This window comes from Eleutherodactylus coqui, chromosome 3, assembly GCF_035609145.1.
Source record: "Eleutherodactylus coqui strain aEleCoq1 chromosome 3, aEleCoq1.hap1, whole genome shotgun sequence".
In the NCBI taxonomy this organism is placed as follows: Eukaryota; Metazoa; Chordata; class Amphibia; order Anura; family Eleutherodactylidae; genus Eleutherodactylus; species Eleutherodactylus coqui.
In genome coordinates, this window is record NC_089839.1 from 259,003,659 (window position 1) to 259,021,502 (window position 17,844).

Below are 17,844 nucleotides of genomic sequence, written 5' to 3' on the forward strand. Positions count from 1 at the left end.
ATGGGACCCCATTTCTCAAAATCGGCAGGGGTCTCAACAGTGAGAACCTACAATCAGCAAGTTATTCCCTATCCTGTGGAAAGTGGATGACTTGTTATTCTCATACAACCTCTTTAAGTTAATACATCCAACTTATCAATGCAACATTTAAAAGCATTCAAATGAATGGGCACCAAATCTTAAATGGAAGGACATGCATGTTATTTAGATACAGTCAAGGAATACAAAGAGTTGCCAGACGGCTCGAACATCGCTCATCTCCAGGGTAAACAACCGGACTGGACAGTTAAAACCCAACTTTTCCAGTCCAAGTGCAGAAAATGAAGAAAACCACTGAGATCACTGTATGACCAAGTGTGCTCAATGAGTCTTTACTATACAGTTCTGCATAGAAGGGCTTTTACCAGAACAAGTTATCCCCTATGTACAGGATAGGGGATAACATGCTGATCGGTGGAGGTCTCACCGCCATGACCTCTGCCGATCCCGAGAACAGTACTCCCGTGTCAGTTGTCCTGTCATTGTAGCAGTTGCCTCTTCCCTAGCAGTGACATAACTCTGAATGGAGCGTTGGTCACTGCTCCATTCACTTCCAATGGGACTGCCGAGATACCCGATCGGCACCTGTCAGGTATTTCCATCACTCCCTATGAAATCAATTGTGTTTTCTGTAACAATCACCCGCGCCATAAAATCCCACCTAGTCACCCCATTTCTCACCCGAAAATGATAAACATAATAGACATCTACGAACACACATTAAGAGACTCACATGCAATTAAAAAAACTAGCAAGGAGCACTGGCCTAAGCCTAATGAAAAATAACAGAAATGGCATAAAGAAATCATTTTGCTGGGTAAGCCCTGGAGCACGACATACATTGCATTTCACTTAATAAAAAAAAAAAAATCATCAGCGTAATGCGTTGATTAAAGATATTTAGAATCTAACCCTAATTAAATGTGCTAAAGGCACAAAGGAATTAATTTCTAGTGTGTGACTACCGTTGAATATTTCAGGGCGCCCAGCAGTCTACCAACGGCATGTTTCCACAGTGACCAAAAACTAAAATTATAGTCAGTTTTAGCACCACAAAATGGTGCTAAAGCAGCGCCCAGCAGGACCGAAATGCGTTCGGCGGCTCGCAGGGAGAGTGGAAACATTTTCACAAAGAACTTAATTAAAACTCCCTCCCCCCAAAAACCAAACTGTACAATGGAAAGTCTGTGGAGCGGAGACTATAGAGTCGATGTCAGAACTTATTATGAAGCGGAGGTAGACAAATGTATGCTCCTCCATTTGAGATGATATATTAGCGTTTCTCAACAGGAAGCAATGTTGCTAACGAAGTGGTAAATTCAGTGTTAATGAGTGGCTGCACGGTTACCACCTCAGAGGTAAAACCTTACATGCTCCATCCATCTGTTCGAGTGTTAGAGGTTGCAAGAGAGAACAGACGCTTCTCCCATCTAAAACAAGTTTCCTGGCGCCCCTGAACAGCAGGGTGACTGACTGGAGGTTTTCTTTCAAGACGCACTTAGCAAACTTGCCGAATGAGAAAAAGATGATTACCGTCAGCTATATAAGCAGGTAAAGAGGCTTAAATCTTTTAGAATCTTGGCATGACTCCACAATGGCATCACCAAATATTGGTTTACATAAACCTTCACTGGTATAGCACCCTGTCTTACAGAACAGCAGCGTACGGTCATTCAGCCTTCTCACGACTGCTCTGCCCGCTGCCAGCACTACAATGTTGGTGCCATCTACAAGGTCCTGCACCAATTCTCATCCTTTCACTACTCTCTCTACTCTCTGCACTGGAGAGAGATGCCATAGAGGGACCAATTGTACCAGTAGGCATTAGAGATGAGTGAGCATACTCATTAGGGACAATACTCGAGCAAGTATCGTCCTTATCAAGTACCTGCCTGCTTGTCAGAGAAGATTCGGGTGCCGGCGGGGGAGATCTCTCCCTCCCCCTACCCCTCTTCCCCCTGCTTACTCCCGCAACCCACCGCTCACCCCCGACGGCACCCGAATGTTTTTTGACGAGCAGGCAGGTACTCGAAAAGGACGATACTCGCTTAAGTATTGTCCCTTAACGAGTATGCTCGCTCATCTCTAGTAGGCATGTATTGGGGGACTGGTGGGAAAGCAGTCCTCCAATGTCCACCTTTAATACGCAAGCAAACGTTAAGCAAAGACATCTGCAGGGTGAAAAAAAAATGTTGACACGTGACACATGCAGCTAATCAGCAGCTTATGCCTCTGGTTGTGGCGATGTCACCGTCTTGGAAGTGAAGATCAGCGAGGGACCGGGTGCCGGTGGAATGGGAGAAGCAGGCATACCGGTAGCTTTTTTTTGTTTTGCAGCAGACTAAATAGGTTTACAAAACCCCTCTAATTGTATGTAAAACTTTTTTTTTTTCTTCTTTCTGTGCTGTAACTGTGCTACAAACGATCAAACAAAAAGCTACAAATAGTTCAGTAGTAATGAAAGTAAAGCCCCATTTACACGCAAAATTTGTTCAAAAGCTTGAATGACAGTTTGAGCGATCATTTTGCATAAGCAACTAATGGGCATTAATGTTTATTAGTAACTTATTAGCTTCATTTGCATGCAAATGAGGCTTCCTCCGCTGCATGCAGATAACAGTTGCTTGTCTGTTATCTGCATACAGTTCCATTGTTCTCTCGCAGGACAGAGGCTGAAAATAATGTTAGCAGCACTCCCATGGAGAATCACAGTGTGTGTGGTCTCTGCTATCAGCTGGCCGGCCGAACGATTGTTTTTATGCTGAACTAAAAATCATTGTTCGGCCGAAAAGCAAAACGATGGTAGCATTTACATGCAACGTGCTTGGGCTTTAAATGCACCGCTGACTTCAAATCAATGAAAAGATTACAGTGCCTCCATAGTGGCATGAAAAACAACTAGCTCTTCCAATGTTTACAGTTAGGCAAAGTACGACCAGAGCATAAGGCCGGCTGCACACGGCATATTTACATTGCGGAATCCAGAGCAGGCGACTGCCTCCGGATTCCGCAGCAAATACCACCCATAACATGCTATGGAAACCGCTTTTTTCCTGCACACAAACAGAAATCAATTGCAATTTTCCGCTCATGGAGGAAAAAGAATCGCAGAATGTTCTATGTTTTTCTGTGCTCCGCACAAATGGCTTCCATTGAAGTCTGACCTGTGGCCCTTCTGCAATTGACATTGTGGAAAGGTCATGGATTCCGAGCCATCGCTAGGTGATGATGTGGTGGGGAAAAAAAGGGATTAAAAAAAAAATTTCTGTACTGTGCATGTCCAACGGCATGCCATGCGGACCATCCACAGAAAAAAAAGAAGATGATATGAAAGGCACATGAGTATGCTGGCTGCATACAGGGTCGGATTCTGCTGCGGGCTCCTGCATGCGGAATCCGATCGGGTCGTGTGCAGCCAGCCTAATACTGAGGAAGGCACCTGAGCCACAAACTTGCTGCTCACGTGGGCAGCATTGGCCAATCAAAGCAGTTGTAGTATCTTAGACTAATGATGCATACTAATACACAGTGTAGCAGAGAAGCAGTAGGGTCATCTTTGCTTGTCCAGGACTGGAGGGTCGCTTTATACCAAACATCTGCTATACTGGGAGAATCAGGGAAACCCTCAAACACATTGGGTAGTTGGGTTTACCCGACATTTACCCAATGGGTATGGACAGCATTAAGGCCCTCATATACTGTACGTAAAAGAAAAATTCAAAGAACTTTCCATTTCAGCCGAACTGTCCACCTATTGTGTGTATGGGAGCCTCGCAACTCTTAGGCAGAAGAATCAGGCATGTTGAATTGCAAAACCTGATACTTTTGTTTTCAGGGGAGATAAGCTGCCAACAGCTTACTCTCCTCTCCTCATTAAAGGGGCATTCCGGGACTTTTTAAAAATGATTTTTGTTATTGGTAGACAGACAGGTGATCAATAGGATTGTTGATGGGGACTCGCCACTCGGATCCCCACCGTTCAGCTGATTCCCTGGCCTGCCGTCACTGACAATAGTGCAGCAGCCCGGGTTCGTATTGCAGGTGCCACTCCCACGGAATTCAACGGGAGCTGAGCCTGCAGTACCAACTGAGGCCACTGCACTATGGTCAGTGCTTTGTGCGCTGACGGCAGTGAAAACAGCCTCAGGAATCAGCTGAGTGGTAGATCCCCAACCGTCATAAATAGAAAAATATATATATTTTTTTAAAGTCCCAAAATACCCCTTTACGAGCTCAACCAAACCAAATGGCCATGTGCATAGGGGAGTAATTTGCGAAAGATGTTCATCCACTGCTATTGAAGGTGCGGGAGCAACTTTGAAGTCAGAAAAACTAAACTCACTTCTCCTATATAGCCAATTACATTTATTTGATCATTTACTCCCCTGAACTGCTCTTTACACCCTCTAAAATACATGATGCAAGGCAAAACAGATGGGAAATGCCAGTCGCACATAAAAATAGATTGAAATCGCAATTCAATTTACAGGAGAACTTTTAACTGTATGTATTTCAGTGAGAAATGTGACCTTTCCTCCCCCTTAATTATAGCAGAGATCATAAGAACGCCTCAAGCTCTCCGCATTTTTTACAAAATTTTCTACATCAGTATTTTTGAAAACTTCTAGCACTTGTTCTAACACTTCTGTAAACTCCACCCGAGGTTACCAGAGAGGAAAATTAGGTGATAATTGCATATTAATTATTCCAGAATTCCTCAAAAGAAACGGACTAGTTTGCTTAAAGGGGGTTGCTGTCTTTCAGCCAGATCTCCTTCACATGTCCATTATGGTGCGTTTAGGAATCAGAAGAGCTTTCCCCTTTTGTTAGCCAAGCTAAGGATCAAGGGTGACCAACAGTCAGAAATTTGGCCGACTTCAACTAGACTATTCTCCACCATAGACCATTAACTTGCCAACCTATTGCAATATATGTTCTGGAAGTCTGCAGCCAGGGTTTACAGGAAATCTGTCACCTGTTGGCCCTAAAGCTAAGCTTATGGGCTGAAAGCAGGTGACCCGCTGGGTCCGGAAATGTAAGGGTTATACTTACCTCCCCCCCATTCCAATTTTATAGTGAGCGGACTACTTAACAGCACTGCTCAATACACTGGAGCGGTGGCTTTCAGGGGGAACAACAGAGGAGGCAAATATAACTTACATCCCCGGACTCCACAGGCCACCTACTTTTAGCCCATAAGCTTAGCTAACAGGGCTAAAAGTCTGTACAGTCTTTTAAAACACATTTCTCCCAAAAATGCTTTTTAAGGGCTTATTCAGACGTCTGTATATCGGCCAGTTTTTCACGCCCGGCCGATATACGGTGTCCCTTTCTGCAGGGGAGGAGGCGGGCCGGGCACAGTGCACCGAGCTCCCGCCCCCTGCCACTATTTGCACTATTTGGAGAGGGCAGGGCGGGGTGGAACTTAGCTTTGCCCCTCCCATTGCAAACAGTGGTAAGGGGCGGCCGAAGTTCAGTGCGCTGTGCCCAGCCTGCCTCCTCCCCCTGCAGAAAGAGACACCGTATATCGGCTGGGCGTGAAAACCTGGCCAATATACGGATGTCTGAATAAGCCCTTCATATGGGCATTTGCAAGACACCCTTAAAATGTTACTAAAGTGTTTATAGGAGTAATTTGCACAGCACTATTAATAGAAACAGATTACCCCCGCCCCCGCTTCCCTAAATCTGATAAGGGTTTAAAGAGCACATGCTAGTTCTCCCAATATGTTAGTTAAAGGGGTTGTCTCACGCCGAAACGTTTTTTTTTTTATTCAATAGGCCCCCCGTTCGGCGCGAGACAAACCCAAGGGGATGGGTTAAAAAAAAAAAAAGTTTATTACTTAACCGAATCCCCGCGCTGCGGCGACTTCTTTCTTCCTTTACCAAGATGGCCGCCGGGATCTTCACCCACGATGCACCGCGGGTCTTCTCCCATGGTGCACCGTGGGCTCTGTGCGGTCCATTGCCGATTCCAGCCTCCTGATTGGCTGGAATCAGCACACGTGACGGGGCGGAGCTACGAGGACCAGCTCTCCGGCACGAGCGGCCCCATTCACCAGGGAGAAGACCGGACTGCGCAAGCGCGTCTAAAAACGCCAGAAGACAGCGGATTTAGACGGATCCATGGCGACGGGGACGCTAGCAACGGAGCAGGTAAGTGAATAACTTCTGTATGGCTCATAATTAATGCACGATGTATATTACAAAGTGCATTAATATGGCCATACAGAAGTGTATAGACCCACTTGATTTCACGAGACAACCCCTTTAAGGCCTTGTTCTCACGGGCTACAAAGTTATCACTAGGTTTTGTAGCCTAAAAGAACCCATTGGAAACCCTGGGGCTCACATACAGGCGGTTAGTAGAGATGATTTTGTGGCCCGTGTGAAAGAGGCCTAATGCTTGTATTCCCAATTAAATAATTCTGAAGTTTTTTTGTTTTTTTTTTTGTTTTTTTTTATAAAGACCACCTTGTTGTGATTCCCATTTTTCCACTTGGAAATGAATAAATTGCTAACTATGTGTTGTCCGATCCCTTTTCAGTGGGACCCATCAGAAGGCTTAGGGACACAATCCCTTGACAAGAGGATTGGCAACAGGTAGCAAAGGTTATTAACCAGTAACAGTTATAAAGTTGTAATACATTTCCAAGAAGAATAGAATTGCACAAAACAAAAAAGTTCTAACTAAAGCTGCTCCAGAATTGTTATTGTACAGGGATAGCAAGTACTGTATGTACTAAAAGACATGGAGAGTTAACAAGCCCTCCTTATGATGGCCACGATTATGCCACAATACAGTGGGCATCTCATACTGCTGGCTGGGAAGGGCACATACATGACTACATACAAACTACATATTCCCCAGGATGATAAATAATGGTACACTGTGCACTTACATCGTCTCAACGCTACGATTACTGCGCTTACCACTAGAGGGCGAGCAAAGAAGAAATATAAATGCATGAACAATAAGGTGCTTTCACATGGGCAGAATATTTCTGCACGTCATTGCAGAATTTGCTGAACTGTGGAAAACTTAAAACCAGTATATATGACGAGAATGGGGATTTTGATGCAGAATTGAAAAACGATTAATTCTGCATCAAAAATACACATTAAGAAGTGCAAAATTTGGTGGAAAATCTTTTGCACAGCAAATTCCGCTACATGGGGTGGAAATATTCCCCGAGTGTTCTGACAAATACCGCACATTTCTATAAGTCACATTAAAATGTTTAAGCACCATAGACTCAGCATTAACCATTAAAAAAAAAATGCTGAATTTTTAAAGGGTTTGTCTGGACAATTAAAATTGTGTTTTTTCTTTTAAAAAGGCTCAGAATGGTGTAAACATTTACCCTACTGACTTCCCACCGCTCCCCAGTACCCTGTTGGTCCCTATGCCTCGTCCCTTCAACATGGACAAGTGACCGCTGCCGACTCCACACAAGTCACTGCTGCTTGTCATATTCCAAAGTTATTTTCTTTATTAAAATTGGCTTCTACTTCATTGGTTTATTTTTTGCCTTCCTCTGGATCAACACTGGGGAGGGGGTTAACAGGCTGAACTACTCTGTTTCCCCCAAAATAGAACCCTTATATTGCCTTTTTTTAAATGTAGTGTAGCTAGGGCTTATTTTTAGGTAAACGGGGCAGATGGACATCGTATGCAAGTCTGAAAAAAGACCTATGTATGTTAACGTTATCTTATGCTTGGTTCACAAATACTGTGTTCCCCAAAAATAAGGCCTACCCCGATTTTCGATGGAGCATCTTTTGCTAGTGACTGAGCTTGAATACCCCGCCTCCAGCAAGCGATTGCTCTTATTAGCTCAGGCAGCGCTCCTAAACCAATAAGAGCCGGCGCTCGATGAACCAACCACAGCCATTCATTGAATGACATCCTTGAATGGCAGTGATCGATTCATCGAGTGCCGACTTTGATTGGTTGAGGTGCCTCAGCCAATCAAAGCAATGGCTTGCTAGAGGCGGGCAATTCAAGCTTCGCCACCAGCAAGAGATGCTATATCGGCGTTGAGGACTACACGGAAGCCTGCCAGAGCACTGTAGCCCAGCGGTAGGGACCTAAATGGCGCCTGCTAGGTAAGTATAAGACACCCCTTTGAAAACAAGACCCTGTGCCTCTTTTGGGTCAAAAAAAACCAAAACACCAAGATAAGATAGGGTCTTATTTTTAGGAAAACACGGTATCATCACATGCCCGTTTTCCTGTTACTTCTCAGAAAGAGGACAGCAGTGCAGAATCAATACGTGACAGACACTAATGGTGGATGACAACCCCAATTACTATAATGGGGTCCGTCAGGTTCCGTGATGTTGTCATTTACTCGAAAAAAAGATAAGCGTGCTGCACTATTTTTTCCACCATTTTGACAGCAACTCCACAGCTGTGTGTGAAGCATAAAATGTGGGAAGCAAATAAATAGAATTAGATTTTTTTTAAAACCCGATTTTTTTTTTTTTTTTTTTACAGGCCTAAGAGTTTAAAAAAACAAAAAACTAGATCTAAGGTTGGTTTCACATCGCACGATGCGAGAGCGAGTAAAAACGCAGAATGCTGGAACCAATGATTTTCAGTGGTTTCCTTCACATTTGCAATGTTTTCATGGCATGCCCCTTCTTTCTGCGATGTGAAATTTTTTATCTCCCATGTTTCCCTATGGAGCCTCCTTTTTATCGCAGCGCAAAGCACGAACTTGCGATTTTTGCGCAATGCATTTTTAACATAAGTATTATTGACTTTCACACTAAAAAAAATCAAAATCCCGCAAAAAAAATGTTGAAATCACAACTTACCAAATGAATACATTTTTGCAGTTGCAAAAACCAGCGGTTTCTTCTAGCCGTGATTCAACACTCATTAAAGCTGCTAACAAGTTTTTGCTTATTACTACTTACAATTTTAAAGTGACATTTACCAGTACAGAGACATTCGCTAAGAATACGCTTCAATAATTACCAAATCACACATTTGCTTGAAAAAGGTCTTGTACTCCCCCAAAACTCCAAAAGATTTCTATTTGTACTTACGCTTTCATCGTGTCCATACAGGTTGTGCCATAGATCTAATCTTCAAATGAGTCCAATTGTTAGTCAATGACTTAAAGCCTATACATACCTTTGGGGGCAAGTTTTTTATTTTATTATTACTTAAAGGGGTATTCCCAAGATGACATTGGTTACTCAGTGTATTCTAGACCTAGGTATTATTGTATCTGGTCACCACCAGGAAACTAGGGCTTTGACAGGGCTTGGATGCAGGAACGCCCCTGTCACACCCCTAGCTCCTGATTAGTGACTTCTGCAAGGTCCTTGAAGGTCCTATAGCTGCCGCCTCTGTACTGCTTGTTGCCTGCCGTGGAGGGTTAGGGTAAGGGGTTAGTGTTCCAGTTAGGCTTACATTATTAAATGTAAGCCTAATAGGAAAACTAACCCCTAACCCTCCACGGCAGGCAAAAAGCAGTACAGAGGCTGCAGCTGTCCCTGGGCTACCTAAGTGCTCCATGCGGCCATTGATTACCAGCCGCTGTGGAGGCTGTGAGCTCCCTCCCTGCCTGCAATAGGCCTGGTGAGTAACACATGGGGTTCTTTGTCCGTGTGTGTGAGGCGCCGCTTCTGCCTCACCCCGCTGCTTGCGTTGTTGCCGCGGTTGTCCTCCAGTCTGAGGACGCGACCTGCAGTATAGAAAAGGCCGGCGCTTCCAGGCTTGCCGGTCGCCTCTGTGTGTTCCAGCACTCCCTGCCTGTCTTCATGCCGTGGCAGTGCCCCTCTGCATGTGGCTGTGTTGCCCGCTCCCTGGCTCGGCATAGTCCTCCTGCAATCAGAAGCTGGGGGCGTTAATAATTTGTTTGACAGCTTCTACCTTGTCACAACCCCTAACTTCAGGTGGTGACAAGGTACAATAATACCCTAGATCTTTTGATCGCTTTTTATTGCGTTTTTTCTGGGAGACAGGGTGACTGAAAAAGTGCATTTCTGGCGTTCTTTATTTATTTTTTTTTTCGGACGACATTCACCGTGCGGGGTAAATAATGTGCTACTTTAATAGAGCGGACTTCTACGGACGCAGTGTTAACAAATATGTATTTTTATTTTAATTTAGACTTTTTAATTATAGATACAGCAAAAAGGGGGGTGATTTAAATTTTTTTTTTTTTTTTACAATTAAAAAACTTTATTGCTCTTTTTTTACTTTACTTTTAAGTCCCCTTTGATCGCTCCTGCAGTATGACGTAATGCTATAGCATTACGTCATACTGCATTCTGACAGGCAGCCTATCAAGCCACCCCATGGTGATGGCTTGATAGGCAGTCTCTCAAGGCAGCCCTGGGGCCTTTCAGAAGACTCCTGGCAGCCATGACACCTGCACGGCTCCCCCGATCTCACCGCGGGAGGGCCGTATGGGACCCCCGAACAGCGGCATTTAAAGGGTTAATAGTCGCGATCGGCCGATAGCGGCTATTGCCTGCGGGTGTCAGCTGTAATAAACAGCTGACGCCCATGCTGTATGCAGAGAGTTGCATTCTGTTATGCAACCAAGGGAGATGGAACAATACCTGGCAGAAACACTGCCATCCAATAGGTGGCGCTGCAGAGGTATTGTTCCATCTTCCTTATTTGCATATTACCCAGAGGAGCATGCATGGCTTTATAAGTCTCCTTCCAGGTGTCTCCTCAAGGAGACACAATACCCCTGCCGACAGGATGAAAACGCCAGAAGCCAAAAGAACCCAACTATAGTTCACGGGGTCCATTCGGTTCCATAATATGATGGTTCCGTTAGGCCACGGGGTGCAGTTTTCCTTCGGAAACTGAGCAGAAAAGAATTCAAAAGCACCGATGTGAACGAGCCCTTATTTAACTTTTTATGAAAATGCAAGAATTCCCTACGAAAGGGGTCAGGCCAGCTAGATCTGTCAATACCACAATGCCATCATAGTAGAACATAAGGTTTTGTTCTGCTTCCTCAGCTGTAGGCTATTTTCCAAGCAAAACAAAGGATGTCTTGGTGGAACCCAACGGACTTAATCATAAGTCAATGGGGTCAGTTGGTCACTGCTGGGGTCTGTCATGTGACAGATCAGGCTTACTGCTGTGGTTTCTGTCAACCTGCCATCTGACAGCTTTACAACAGAATCTGACAATCAATCTCAGTTATACAAAGCTTTTCAAATATCGCAGCCTACAGTGCCACCAAGTGGACAATGTAAGGCAGGACAGAAGTCCATTATTACCTGCGTATCTTCCTGCTTATGAAGGACAAAACGTACGGCACTAGACTATGCAGATGTCAAACACTCACACCAAGTCCTGAGAATTAGAGTCCGGAGGCACACTGGGGGAGGGAGGGGGGATTTCAGCCATGGATTTTGCTACAACTGCACCACAAAATCTGCAGGTTACATGTGGATTTTGCTGCAAGGTTGCAGCAGTATTCACACTGGAGTGAAAACCCACAGCATACAAAAGGCATGTTGTAGATTTAAAGTCTGCACAACGGGTCACACACAGCGCTGCGGACACAATACTTTTTAATTGTCGCTGGATACTCTGGTCATCAGTAGAACGGTATGAGGTCAGATGGCTTGTAATGCAGACACTACAATGTGCAGTACTAGGGCCATCCAAAAACAGGAAAGGGGTTGTCCAGTTAGATTCGCCCTATAGCGCCCACTGTGCTAAAACAACAAAAAGGAGCTGTATTTAACCGTCCTCGGTCATTGCAATCCAGCATTGCAGCCCCGCTGTAGTCCCAGTATTTGTCCTGGAAGAGGATTTCACGGGAAGTCACCTGACCACTGCAGCGTCAGTGTTCCGAATAACTGGCATAATGGCACTTGGCACCATGTGAGTGCTGATGCCAGGCAAACTGGCAGTGACTCCATAGCCACCGATTCACTGCAGTGGTTAGGGGACTTCCGGTGGCCTAATCTTTCCTAACAAAGGCCACGACCACAGGGACTACAGTGCTGGATCACAGTGGCAGAGGACAGGCAAGTACTGCTCTTTTTGTAATTTTATCACAGTGGATGCTATAAGGAAAAATGTTGTCAAGTAACCGGACAAGCCCTTTAACCCCTTAAAGGGGTTATCCCGCGGCAGCAAGTGGGTCTATACACTTCTGTATGGCCATATTAATGCACTTTGTAATGTACATTGTGCATTAATTATGAGCCATACAGAAGTTATCAGAAGTTTTTCACTTACCTGCTCCGTTGCTAGCGTCCTCGTTTCCATGGAGTTCGCCTAATTTTCGGCGTCTAATGGCCAAATTAGACGCGCTTGCGCAGTCCGGGTCTTCTTCTTTTCTCAATGGGGCCGCTCGTGCAGGATGCCGGCTCTGTGTAGCTCCGCCCCGTCACGTGCCGATTCCAGCCAATCAGGAGGCTGGAATCGGCAATGGACCGCACAGAAGCCCTGCGGTCCACCGAGGGAGAAGATCCCGGCGGCCATCTTCAGCAGGTAAGTAAGAAGTCACCGGAGCGCGGGGATTCAGGTAAGCGCTGTGCGGTGTTCTTTTTTAACCCCTGCATCGGGGTTGTCTCGTGCCGAACGGGGGGGAGGGTTGGAAAAAAAAAAACGTTTCGGCGCGGGACAACCCCTTTAAGCTTGACAAAGACCTTGTCATAGGTCGAAACGTTGCTTTTACGGAGGAATAAAGAAGATACCCATTTTTGCACCTTATATGCGGTCACTACTCTTTTTGATATTGTGGACTTTAGATTTGGGTCAGTGGCTCTGACTCTCTGGCACTACATATGGACTTTTAGGCTGGGTTCACACAGGGCGGAATCCCGCCAGAAATTTTGCGGTTTTGCTGCAGCGAAAAAAAAAAACGCAAGATTTCTGCCAGGAAAGCGCAGCTTCAATACCCGCGGCACTTAGCCGGGGGTTTTGAAGCGGCTTGGCCCATGCTTTTCCATTACGGACGGCGCTCCCATAGAGAGAAGCATGGCCGCAACGGAAAATAATTAAAAAAATAAGACATACTGCAGCCAAGAAATGCACCACAGCGCTGGCTACTGCCGGCTATGCCGCAATGGACTGGCCGTCCTGTATGGACGAGATTTTTGACAAATCTTGTCCACATGGCTGGCGAATCTCAGGATTAGTGGCCGCAGGCGGATTTGCCACAGCAGAATTCCGCACAGACTTTCCACGGCAAATCTGCCCTGTGTGAACCCAGCCTTATATGTCCCTTATTTCAGATATGTGGTTGGAGTACTGCTGACAAACATTTCTGTGATAAGTTAGGCATGAGGCAAGCAACTACTAATAGCGGAATTTAGAAGCACTAACGGGGTTATCCACTGCTACATGGAGAAGGTTCCCCAGGAACGTTAGCATCTTTTTATGGTTTCATCAATATTTAGGTTGGGAATCACATACTAAAGAGGTAACTAAGAGGTAAGTGAGAAGTTCCAGATAGAGGTTCTCATGGGGATCTCATGATTAGACTCTCTCCCCTACATGGTTTATGCACAGGGGGATTCTACAGGTTTTCCCCAGTGATACATTCTGGCCAAGATTTGTATGGTTTTGTGCTCCCACACACATCATTTTTGAATTACTTAAAAATGGAAGTGATGGCTCTTGCAGCTGCAGTCTTCTAGGAAATCCCCAACTACTCCCAGGGGAACCCCACTAAGTAAAACAACATTTTCTCCTCATATCTATGGCAAGTTACATACGTTTATCGGCCCGATTAGCACCATGTGATGGCATGCATTGTACATCTAACGACGCAGCCACATTATTCAGGATCCCGGTATGGATCTCGCTGGATTTTTATGCAATTGTTAGATCACAGCAACCAACCGATCACAACACAAGCAAATTAACTTCCATTAGTTAGATACCAGGGTCTGTTGTGGCGTCATGTAAGTCATGGCCAATGTTGTTGCCTTACAGAGGACTAGTCAGGGCTCACAAGCTGTCTTACCACCTAGGGGCAGCGTGCAACACAAACACTGTCACATTGGCCAACTTGAGGTTTTGGCCTTTTCGATTATTTTAGTTGGATATTCTATCAGGCTTTTCTATCCTCCTAGAATGCCAGAAACCTTGTAAAAAGAAGACCAAAGTGATCATTTCACATACGAAAGCCTGCGATTCTGCCCAGGTTGCCGTCTGGATGCAGTTTTCTGAGATGGAACGATGACACCAAGACCCACAAAAACTTACTTTAATCATAACCTGCCATATAAGTCACCCGTTTGGAGTGCAGAATGGATCCCAAGTCACCGACTAATCTTAAGCTTCACCGCCCAGCTTTGGAACGCTGACTGCGCCCCGGCTTCCGAGTTCAGTCCTGGCCGTGTGGAAATAGTGTGCATACACCATTCACAGCCCTTGATCCATATACTAGACCGATGCACCATGAACAGAGCTGCATACACCCTGACTTCACCAGCGCATTGCATATGTGCCGAAAGCTGGCGGTAGACGGGTTATCATGCCGAGCTATGTGAGCTTGGACTACAGCAATTCTAACGAAAAACGTATCACTAATGCTTTTGATAACTGGAATTGCACCTTACTGGCAGTTTTATAGCCCAAAAAATAGTAACAGGTTTATTTTAACAATGGCTGACAACAGTTAAGGGGGCATGTTCTATTGTGAATGTAAAGGAAATACTACCGAGTACCTATCCTCAGGATCGGTCCTCAATATTTGATTGGCTGGAGTCTGGAGCAACGAATCCTAGCCAATTGGGTGCCATCTGGGATATGGAGTGGAAGTTGCTGCTCCGACCTGTGCAGTGGCTGGTGCTTGTAACGGCGCTCATTGATTTTGACAAGAGCTGTGCCTGCAGTACACCGGCCACAACACAGGGGTCAGAGCAGCAGTTCCACTCTGTACCCCAGTGCGTAGCAGCAAAGACCGTGCGCACCCCGTTAGTGGATCATCCAGAGTGACGGACCCCAGCCGATCAACTATTGATGACCATGAGGATAGGTCATCAATAGTATTTAGTATTCCCCTGGAAAACCCCATAAGAGATTCAAAAAGGAGATAACGTACTTAGCTGAAAAGTGAAGATTTTGTCAAAATACTTCTAAAAAAAAATAAATAAATAAAAAAAAAAAAATCAAGCACCTAGAAGGAGTTATCAGAAATCAAACCTAACTTTCTATGTGAGATTATAACGCTGAAATAAGCAATTCCAGTATCAGAGCAAAAGGATCATTGGGTGAAGAAAACTGAGTACTTGCATGAAGGCTCTAGTACCCTGTTGTACTGCCTCTAGCTTGGGTACAAGATATGATACAGGTGGGCATGGAGGCTCTAGTACCGTGTTGTACCACCTCTAGTTTGGATACAAGATGTTATACCTGAGGACATGGAGGCTCTAGTACCCTGTAGTACTCCCTCTAGCTTGGATACAAGATATGATACAGGAGGACATGAAGGCTCTAGTACCCTGTTGTACTGTCTCTAGCTTGGATACAAGATGTGATATGGGCGGGCATGGAGGCTCTAGTACCCTGTTGTACTACCTCTAGCTTGGATACAAGATGTGATACAGGAGGATATGAAGGCTCTAGTTCCCTGTTGTATCCAAGCTAGAGGCAGTGCAAGATATGATACAGGAGGACATGAAGGCTCTAGTACCCTGTTGTACTGTCTCTAGCTTGAATACAAGATGTGATACGGGCAGGCATGGAGGCTCTAGTACCCTGTTGTACCGCCTCTAGCTTGGATACAAGATGTTATACCTGAGGACATGGAGGCTCTAGTACCCTGTAGTACTCCCTCTAGCTTGGATACAAGATGTGATACAGGAGGACATGGAGGCTCTAGTACCCTGTTGTACTACCTCTAACTTGGATACAAGATGTGATACAGGAGGACATGGAGGCTCTAGTACCCCGTTGTACTGTCTCTAGCTTGGATACAAGATGTGATATGGGCGGGCATGGAGGCTCTAGTACCCTGATGGGTTACCTCTAGCTTGGATACAAGATGTGATACAGGAGGACATGGAGGCTCTAGTTCCCTGTTGTACTGCCTCTAGCTTGGATACAAGATGTGATACAGGAGGACATGGAGGCTCTAGTACCCTGTTGTACTGTCTCTAGCTTGGATACAAGATGTGATATGGGCGGGCATGGAGGCTCTAGTACCCTGTTGTACTACTGCCTCTAGCTTGGATACAAGATGTGATACGTGCGGGTATAAAGGCTCTAGTACCCTATTGTACCGCCTCTAGCTTGGATACAAGATGTGATATGGGCGGGCATGGAGTAGAGTACCCTGTTGTACCGCCTCTAGCTTGGATACAAGATGTGATATGGGCGGGCATGGAGGCTCTAGTACCCTGTTGTACTGCCTCTAGCTTGGATACAAGATGTGATACGTGCGGGTATGAAGGCTCTAGTACCCTATTGTATCCAAGCTAGAGGCGGTACAAGATGATATATGGGCGGGCATGGATGTGCTAATACCCTGTTGTACCGCCTCTAGCTTGGGTACAAGCTGTGATACAGGCAGGCATGGGGGCTCTAGTACCCTGTTGTACTACTTCTGGCTTGGATACAAGATGTGATACAGGCAGGCATGGAGGCTCTAGTACCCTGTTGTACCACCTCTAGCTTGGATATAAGATGTGATACAAGCTCTAGTAGCCTGTTGTACTGCTTCTGGCTTGGATACAAGATTTGATTCGGGCGGTCATGGAGGCTCTAGTACTCTGTTGTACCACCTCTAGCTTGAATACAAGATATAATATGGGCAAGCATGGAGGCATACAGGCTCCATATGGCATCCTGCAGCATATTAGTCCGCATTTGCTGTAACTGAGCCTCTAGATTGTGCAAACTCATCCCAGATGGTCCTATACATGATCTATTGGTGATAAATCTGTGACAGGGCAGCCACAGAAGTGTGACAATGTTGTGGAGACATTCCTGTGACACCCTTGTGTGTGCGGCCGAGCATTATCCTGCTGCCTCTTGGAAGCCGCCATAAGATGAACACATGTGGCTGTAGGATGTCCTGAACATATAGTAGGGCTGTCATTGTCCCTCGTACCACTACTAGGGGTGATTGACTATCGTATGCAATAACCCCAGACCACCACACCAGCAGGGGGCAGAGTGCCACTCCACATCAAAGCCAGAATTGAGGTGCTCACTGCTAAGTCTCCAGACAAGACCAACATCAGTGCCCAAACCTGCATTTGTCTCTGAAGACAACCCCGTTCCACATTATGATTAAAGGGGTTGTACGGCCACTTAAAGTATTCTGAGAGGTTTTAAAAAAATGTTTTATGAGAATAAAAAGTAATGTTACTGACTCTTCCGATGCTTTCCGCATCTGTGCTTCCTAGTCTCTATAACTAGCTGCAGAAGTCATGTGTCAGTCAGGAAGCATCAGAACGGGAGTCGCCGCGGATCGGCAACATAAATGCTACTTCTTTCATGACATCAAAGTATTTTAAGTGGACATACAACATCCTTAAATGTGGTATTTGCCATAACAGGATGATCAGTGAGGACCAGCTTTCTGTGACCCCACTGATCCTGATAGTGAAGGGGCCAACCTTCCACAGCAATACTTCTGCAGAGCAGGAAGAGGCCAAAGTGTTTCAGTAGAGCCCTATTGGAACGGGGGAGTTTAAAGTTGAGTCCCATTTAAATTTGCAACAGACAACTCGGACAGAACCCGAGCCTATTAGAGTAAACGCAGTCATTCACGCATGCAATTTTTTTCCCCCTAACGATGGTCTGTGTTAGAAATACCGTATATTCCGGCGTATAAGGAGACAGGGCGT

General features: G+C 45.4%; 1 protein-coding gene across 2 annotated transcripts in view; it reads right to left on the bottom strand.

Moving 5' to 3' along the window:
- Positions 1-17,844, bottom strand: part of ZNF644 (zinc finger protein 644) — a 78,791-nt gene that overhangs the window by 17,472 nt on the left and 43,475 nt on the right. The gene's annotated exons all lie outside the window — the stretch shown is intronic.